The sequence below is a fragment of the Electrona antarctica genome (genome assembly GCF_951216825.1).
Source record: "Electrona antarctica genome assembly, contig: scaffold_298, whole genome shotgun sequence".
Lineage (NCBI taxonomy): Eukaryota > Metazoa > Chordata > Actinopteri > Myctophiformes > Myctophidae > Electrona > Electrona antarctica.
Window position 1 is genome coordinate 80,188 of NW_027638478.1, and position 9,836 is coordinate 90,023.

A 9,836-nucleotide genomic window follows, 5' to 3' on the forward strand; every position below is an offset into this window, starting at 1 on the left:
TACGGCAATGTAGATGTCCTTTATTCAAAATACTCAAGTAAAAGTACCACAGTATTGGCGTCAAAGTGTACTAATAGTAAAACGTATTGCAGAATGTCCCATTTCACAAGTTCAAAATGTGTACAAAATCTTTTGAAAATAGCCGCTCTACAAGCTCACAATGCATCAACACATTGTGAGCTTGTAGGTCTGCTATTTTCAAATGGCCAAAAATGTGTATATAGGGTTGAAGTGGTTAATGTATGTTTTCTAGTCCAAATTAAAATCTCAAAAGTAACTATTAACTAAAGTTATCAAATGATTGTAGTGGAGTAAAAGTACACATTTTGGCTCTGAGATGTAGTGGAGTACAAACATCTCAAAGTACCATACTTAGTTACTTTACACCATTGCCAATGAGACATTTTGGGTGATATCCGATATAATGAATTGCTGTTATGGCTGCTAACCAATGTCAATATGATCTCATTCTGTATTAAAAACATCAGACCTGTCTGAAGTGAGTGGTGCTGTACTGTACTTATACTGTAGGCTACTGTACTGTATAAGCCCTCCTCCCTGGCCTGTCTGTCTGTGTGTTAGGCTGTGCAACAGTGACACTTGGTGGTGAACAAACGCTATTTCCGTGCTTGGACAGACGGACCCAGGGACAGACAGACCCAGGGACACACATGGTTGCACCACTCAAAAATAAATTTGTCCATTCTGAAAAATACATGAAACAGGGTATCTGCACTGCAGACAAATTATTTAATATATATAATATTAAGCTAATATTAGTTTGACTCTGTTCCTCAAATGTTTGTGAAAGTAGCTGACCTACAAGCTAGCCACAACGCCTCAAACTGGGAGGCGTTGTGAGCTTGTAGATCGTCTTTTTTCGTGGTTTCTGCTTTCTTATGTAATAGACAATTTGGTATTGAAAAGGTCTTGGAAGTCATTCAATTGTGACTTATGCAAATACCCTGTATACACTTACTGTATACTGTACACTGGTTTGTTTACTGTTGAGTGAGAAAACGATGTGTGCACATTGAGCTGATCTGGGGGATCCTCAATCATCTATGTATTACTGTTAGTATAACAGTATGTCCAATATTATCCATGTATTATGGCATTAAGCATGTACCGACATTATCTATGCCCTCTCAATGAAGCATGATTAGACACCACTGTATTAATGTCCCATACAGGCCTCTGTCCGGAACACCTACAGAGACATGGGAGAGGACTGGCACGTCCAGCCAACTGACTTGTACGTTTTCTTTTTACCTCTGAAATGGTAATAACACAACCTATATAGCCAATGGCAATTTGTAATTTAAATTGTATTTCTGTATGAGCGTTATCTTAAAAGTGTCATTATCCACAGCTTCAGGAAGGATCACAATGAGCAGATCACAAATGCAGTCATCCAAGCCATCCGTGATACAGAGCCCAACTGGGACGCCCACTTGATCAGGAGTAAGTCTAACGTCACATTTATTTGGGGACTCATGCTGCATTCACATGGGATCAGGCAGACGGCAAACCGAAGTCATTTCAGTGGACGGGAGCAGAACGGTAAACGGAACAGGACCCCACGGCAGCCAGAACTGGTAACGGCAGCCAGAACTGGTAACGGAAGACTGAACTGGTAACGGCAGACTGAACTGGTAATGGCAGACTGAACTGGTAACGGCAGACTGAACTGGTAACGGCAGACTGAACTGGTAACGGCAGACTGAACTGGTAATGGCAGACTGAACTGGTAACGGCAGACTGAACTGGTAATGGCAGACTGAACTGGTAACGGCAGACTGAACTGGTAATGGCAGACTGAACTGGTAACGGCAGACTGAACTGGTAACGGCAGACTGAACTGGTAACGGCAGACTGAACTGGTAATGGCAGACTGAACTGGTAACGGCAGACTGAACTGGTAACGGCAGACTGAACTGGTAATGGCAGACTGAACTGGTAACGGCAGACTGAACTGGTAACGGCAGACTGAACTGGTAATGGCAGACTGAACTGGTAACGGCAGACTGAACTGGTAACGGCAGAGACTGCATCAATGTTCAAATATTGAATCTTTACCGTTCCGTGCCGCCCAGCCGGTGGTGCTTTTTGCCGTCTACCGCTTGCTTGATCACGTGTGACTGCAGCATCAGTAAAGTGGTGATTTTAACAATTTGTGACCACATTTGACTGAGAGACTGCCATTGGATTTTTTGAATGTTTGTTTTTTCATGTCATATGAAAGCAGGGAATCATAGCTTCAAATTGACATATTGGTTCAGTTTGACCCACCAGTTTTGGAGATATGGCTTATAGAGTAATGTCTTGCAGAAAACAGCGAGTTGAGAAAACAGGCTTGAAAGGTTCACTTCTGTGGTCTCTAACATTACACCTAGCTACATGTTTAAGCATTTATTTCATATTTACATGTCGATTTCAGCTCTGACACTTATTTCAGACATGCTCTAGTATGTGAAGAGTCTGCCTGTGCTATTAACTCATTTTGGGGGGGAAAAATAAAAAAAAATCTCCTCTGGTGAAAAGCTGGAATGTGCGCGATGGCAGTCTCTGGTCACCTGGCTTACCATGTGATCCTAGTTTACTGAGACACCACACTGTCTCTGCATTCTATGTATGTTTACCTTGCTTACTGTAAATCGCTCTTGATAAAGTGTCTGCTGCTAAATGCCTAAATTGTAGATTAGTGTTGATTTGACACAGTTAAAGCTAACAGATCAAATATTGCAAAATGTAATATTGGTGTGTTTTTTGTTAAATAGGTTAGTTTTCTATTCAAATGGTAATCATGTCTATGCGTTTGCTAAATAATAGGGGTCTCCCTGTCTCTTCTTGCTCTCAATAAATAGAAAATGTTCCTCGTCAGAGTAACCCCATTTAGTTTGACAGTTTACATTTTGGCTGCTAATTTCTATCGCCATCCTTTTATAATCCTTAATATAATACATTTAGAGATCATAATGTATTTGTGTTGTCATTTTGTCATTCACTAGAAGCCTGTAACAGGGCCTTTGAGAATCATAAGCAAACAAACAAAATGGAGCTGGCCGGGCCCGGGACACAGGAGGAGATCAAAAGGAGGAAGGCTCTGACCAGCCGACGGGATCGGGTGAGTTATTGACTTGCTCTGCTGCAGGACACAATTCAATTCAAATGAGCTTTATTGCCAAAGCAAGTACAATACAATAAAAACAGTTGAAAATGAGAAAAGTATATACAGTTGGAGGGGGTACAGCATTTTGTAAACAGAGCTATGTTGCATTGTTATATACATCATACGTCATAACAGAGTATAAAGCTTTTTTGAAACAAATGGCAGCAATTATTTGCAGTCACTTTGGGACAAATGGCAGCATTTTTTTTGAAATGGTATACAGGAAAAAAACAGATTTAAGCTCTGTTTAAAGGTAGTAGCTCTGTTTACAAGGTCCAGTAGCGGTCTACTTGGCACAGATGGTAGTCCTTAGGGTGGTTGTATTCCATTGGCTATCCTCTTGTCACAACAGTTCACAAATCTTGCTGCCGTGTTTGCACAGGTATGTCATAGTTTCAAACTCACGTGGTGTGTGTGGGTGTTTGTAATCTGTGGGAAGTATGTGTCTCTGATGTCTTGGTATAGAGCGTCGCAGTCCCGCCTCCTACCCTGGACCAGGAAATTAAACCCAATGCATTATTCTCATAGACATTTCTTAAAGTATTTATTTAAAGTCGGTTACGCCGCGGACAAAGCCAACTCGAGTCGTGACAACTCATGACAACACAAACAATATTTTGGACCAAACAAATAATTACAAAGAAGAAAAACAACAAAAAAAGTGTTGTAACCTGCCGTTTTTTTCTTCTTTCTAATTATTTGTTTGGTCCAAAATATTGTTTGTGTTGTCATGAGTTGTCACGACTCGGGTTGGCTTTGGCCGCGGCGTAACCGTCTTTAAATAAATACCTGGTCCAGGGTAGGAGGCGGGACTGCGACGCTCTATAGTGGGCAGGTGTTTTTTTAGGGCCATGTCATGTGATCTACCTGTAAAGCCTTTGATCTACTGGTAGATCATGATCTACCTGTTGGGCACCCCTGCTGAGTGTAATCCTTTTCCATTTTGATTCTGTCTGGTCAACATCATAATTATGGGCCATTTGAAAAAGAATGATGCCACATCTCTCTCTTCAACTGACAGCTGATGCTTTATTGTGAGGGAAAATTAAGTTTCTGAACGTCTCTTCATTTGTTTTTAGCCGAGGCGATGTAGACTACACAGATACACTATTGAGGAGCTTCTGTTCTGTGGCTGCATACCATGAAAGCAAGCAGGGTGTACTGTTAAAACGCTGGTTGAGCAAGTGGCTGTTGACCAAGTGGCTGTTGACCAAGTGGCTGTTGAGCAAGTGGCTGTTGACCAAGTGGCTGTTGACCAAGTGGCTGTTGAGCAAGTGGCTGTTGACCAAGTGGCTGTTGACCAAGTGGCTGTTGACCAAGTGGCTGTTGACCAAGTGGCTGTTGAGCAAGTGGCTGTTGATGTGGCATTGTGCATAATGCGTGTCTATGTCCGAGCACATGCATCTGTCTCATTTGGGGTTGGTGCTCTGGGTTTGCGCCACTCTTTCCATCCGCCGCTATGCTAGTCTTTATTTCACACACACACCGGGGACCACTTTGCCTTTTAGCAAAACCATCCTCGTTCCTGTCACTCCCCGTAGCAGACATGTTAACTCTCCTTTCTTTCAACGTTTCTCTCTGCACGGCAGGAGGAGGCTACGGTAGCCCGCGGGCGAGTGCGAGAGAGATTACCGTAAATACCCTAGTTAAAGTGATTTGTTGATTTGCATTTTTTGACATCGTCCAAATAAAAAAACGCAATTTTGATTTGAATTGATTAATCGTGCAGCCCTAGTGGCAATTTTAACTATTTGGGCATAATGGAGTATTTAAGCTGCTTGATTCAGTATTCAGTATTCAGTATTTAGGGTTAGGGTTACTTGTGTGTGCCTAACCCTAACCCCATGCAGTATATAAGCTGCTTGATTCAGTATTCAGTATTTAGGGTTAGGGTTACTTGTGTGTGCCTAACCCTAACCCCATGCAGTATATAAGCTGCTTGATTCAGTATTCAGTATTTAGGGTTAGGGTTACTTGTGTGTGCCTTTAACTCTAACCCCATGCAGTATATAAGCTGCTTGATTCAGTATTCAGTATACAATAAGGTCAGACTGAAGAAGTATTTTGTCCATCAGTTGACTTTGAGGCTTAATCAGGTTTTTGGCCAGGACTAGACTGAGCTGTGGACATTGCTCTCTGCCCTTATGTCTCTATGTATATGTAACTGTATTTTTGTCTCCACCAGGCCGAAGGCATGGGGAGAGAGTATGTTTTGCACTCCGTCCGTGTGTCCGTGTGTGTGTGTGTCCGTCCTTCCGTCCGTCTGTTACCAGCTAATCTCCGGCACCGTCAACCCGGTCGATGCCAAACTTTGCACACACACTCCCTGGATGCCAACGATGAACCTCTGCCCCACATTTTCCAGAACGGCCTGTTATAGCGCCACCATGAGGCAGCTTTTCACATGTTTTACCTAAAACTAAACCGATCTGTGTGAAACGTTGCATGCACACTCCCTAGAGGCCAAGGACAAACCTTTGCCCTGCATTTTCCGCATCTGCCTTTTATAGCGCCACCAGGAGGCCGACTTTTGTAAAACACATTGTTTTATATTACTCCTCCAGATTCTGTCCAACAATCTCACAAATCGTTACACAGTATCTCTATGGTCATGTGCGCAAGTCGGATCTGTCTGATATTTCATATTCCATCCTAATTGGCTATAATTGGCTTTCACAATTTGCAAGATTGCCCCGTTTTGAACAAAAGCCTCAAATCATGAACGCAGCGTGCAATTTACGTGAAATCTTTCACACATTTTATTACTAGGCTGAGGAATATATCCCACCCTTTTCACATTGGCCTGTTATAGCGCCACCAACAGGTTGATTTTTGCAAAACACATTTATGGAACAAAATGCCTCAAATCATCCAATTGCCATCAAAGGCGTATGAAGAAATGGCACCCTTTTCACATTGGCCTATTATAGCGCCACCAGGAGGCCACAACCTGACCTGCCCTGGTGGAGACCTGTGCCCCGAGGGGCACTTTTTCTAGTTATTTCTGTTTTTGTGTTATGTCAAATGTGTGTATATGTGTTGCATACAAGGCCGCTGGGCCGCAAGACAAATTTCATTGCGAACTGACAATAAAGTACTATATCATATCACATCATCACTCATCCAGAAATGCAATATAGTCACACTGATGATGAAAAATAAGTAAGTGCTTTAGTCAATGTAATGTTTTTATGGAACAACTGCAATATAGCAGCGGGAAAATAAAACAAACAAAAAAGGAATACCCATCGTTATAATAATATTACTCAATTAACATTCTTGTTCTGCGTATATATATATATATATATATATATATATAGAGGCAACCTTAACAAAATAGCTGATCTACATGCTCACAACGCCTCGCAAAGCGAGGCGTTGTGAGCATGTAGATCAGCTCTTTTCGTAATGTGTATCTGTGGAACCGAGTCGAACAAAATGCAACACATCAACACCTGCAATTCCAAGTGCTCGTCAGGGTGTGTGTGTGTGTGTGTGTGTGTGTGTGTGGGGGGGGGGTCTAGACCACTGACCACAATACCTTCATCATTAACCCATTCAGAACTGAGGCCAGATTCTCCAAAATGTCTTCTAAATCCTGACACTTTTCTGAAAAACCCATGTTTCTATGTCATTCGTTCTGAAACATTTCCATGTCAAGGACCCCCAAAAATATATGTAATTGGCCGCCGATCTGAAAATATGTTGTTCCTACCCCAGAAGCAAAGATTTGAGTTAAAAACGTTTGCTCTGGGCCTGGGCCGTGGCTCAGCGGTCCAGGCACCTTGGCTGGTAATCCAGTCTGCCGCGGGTTCGACTCCCGATCCTGACGGCCTTTACTGCATATCACCCCATCTCTCTCCCCATTTCCTGTCAGCCTACTGTCTGTCCCTCCATAAAAAATATAAAATAAAGGCGAAAGCCACAAAAATAAAATAAAATAATAAAAAAACGTTTGCTCTGAAAGAATATATAGATTTGTGCCGCATTTTCAAAAATAGCAGATCTACAAGCTTGTAGCGTAGCACTCGGTGCTGCGCTATGGGCATGCTAACCTTATTATATGTGAATAAGGCTATATTAGTCATAATAATAGCATTTCAAACTAACGTATTGGTACGTTAAGATGTGTATAAGCATTTATAAGAATAATAATATCTGTGATATAGCGATTTTCACAAGTACTCAACAACACTTTACATGTGTGGAGGCCAGGGGAGAAACATAATAGGAACAGGACAACTTTATTAGGAAAAACATAATGAGAGATAAGAATTACAAAAGCAATAAAACAGTAGGCCTACATGTAACAAGTTTAACATCAGGTCAGCTTGGGAAGGCCAGTCTAAACAGGTGGGTTTTCAGTGTGGTTTTAAAGATAGGGAGGGAGGGAGGGAGGGGGCATCTCTGATGTGTTTGGGGAGTGCATTCCAGAGGGAGGGGGCAGCCACAGAAAAGACCCTGCATGTCACCCCACAGAGGGAGGGGGCAGCCACAGAGAGGACCCTGCATGTCACCCCACAGAGGGAGGGGGCAGCCACAGAGAAGACCCTGCATGTCGCCCCACAGAGGGAGGGGGCATCCACAGAGAAGACCCTGCATGTCGCCCCACAGAGGGAGGGAGCAGCCACAGAGAAGACCCTGCATGTCACCCCACAGAGGGAGGGGGCAGCCACAGAGAAGACCCTGCATGTCGCCCCACAGAGGGAGGGGGCAGCCACAGAGAAGACCCTGCATGTCGCCCCACAGAGGGAGGGGGCAGCCACAGAGAAGACCCTGCATGTCGCCCCACAGAGGGAGGGGGCAGCCACAGAGAAGACCCTGCATGTCGCCCCACAGAGGGAGGGGGCAGCCACAGAGAAGACCCTGCATGTCGCCCCACAGAGGGAGGGGGCAGCCACAGAGAAGACCCTGCATGTCACCCCAGGTTTTGCGCTTGATCTTTTTGGAAAACGGTGTTCTAGCAGTAAACCCTAGACGTGGCCAAAGTTTAAACTACAGTTCATGCTTGTTTCTTTGTCAGCTGCAGGTGAGCTGGCTGTTAAACCTCTGCTTCTTCTGCCACATCACATAGTGACACAAATAAAGCATCTAAAGGTCCAGTGAATGAATGAGCTTTTGTTGATGAATGTTGTGATGACAAAATATTACATCATCTACAGAACTTGTAGAAATTGTTGGAAAGGAAAATTAGCATCTCCATGAAACTTGTCAACATACTGAAGCACAATTTACTCTAAAAAGACAGCTGCTGTGTTGAAAGTGTTAGGCCATGTTATCTGCATGGTGTTGATCCACTGACAGTGAAAACCTAAGACTGGTTTCATCACAGTCATCTTTTTAGAGTACATTGTGCTTCAGTATGTTGGCAAGCTTCATGGAGATGCTAATTTTCCTTTCCAGCTCGAATTGGCACCTGCACACAGAGCCAAAACTACTAGTAACTGGTGTACTGACCATGATATTACTATTACTGTGCTTAACTGACCAGCCAACTGGCCTGACCTGAATGCCACAGATAATCTACTGTAGGTTGTATTGTCAAAAGGAAAGTGTGATACATAAGACTCAACAATACAAATGCAAATAAAAATGTCTTTCACTCTCAATTTTGTGGGCTAGCTGTGTCTTCTATAAATCAAAATGACAATATATGAATTTAAAATCTGAATTCTACACTGCAGTTGAAAGAATAGACACTAGATGGCAATAAAGTACTTTACAACAGCAGGGGTTTCCTCACTAGCAAGCCATGCACCAGCATTACTGACTTTTATTTCTTACACTGTACTGTGTGATTTTAAATGTTTAAAGACAGTTTGTCATACGAATAACTGTCAAAACTGCCAATCTACAAGCTTGTAGATGTGCTGTTGGTTTTGTTATGTTTTTTTGTGTTATTTAAAAAAATATATTTTGAGAATCTTTGAACAATTAATGAAATGCCCAAGTTAGGGAAGGCAGGATGAAAGTGCTTATTAACTTAATATTTATTACGTAATCGCCCAGTCACAATTATATTCAGATATTCAAAATATTTATTTCATAATTGTATACTTGTCATCGCTTCCATACGACTGGAACTACTATGCACAAAAACTAATTTCACCCACGTTTACTGTGAACCTGTGATGATAGGACCACTAATTCATGATGAAAAATGCTCATACATTCTCAAATACTTTCGAAAAATAGTGGATATGGCCGATCTAAGCTTGCAAAGTGTCACACGTGGTGCACGTTCAATGGTATTGTTACTTTTTATAAAGTTATTAAATCTGTCATGTCAGTTATTTGTCATGGAAAGGGTGCATAAAGGGGCGGGGCTGAGCCCTCACTGACTCACCTATTTCAAATGGGACAGCCCTCAAGCCCTGGCAGACTTCATATGGTGCAGCTGAGTCAGTGAGTCAGTGAGTCAGTAAGGGAGCGGATTGGAATTGTGAGTGTGTGTTCTGGAAGTTTTAGCTCCTGTTTCATCGTCTTTCGTAAGAAGTAAGAACAGTTGTAGTTTCCTACTCTCTCCTTGTTGTAGTTTCCTATAGGAAACTACAACAAGGAGAGAGTATACTCTCTCTTTGTTGTAGTTTCCTACTCTCTCCTTGTTGTACAGATATACACGTTGAGACGTTTATGTTTAAAGTTGATCAAATAAGTAAAGGAG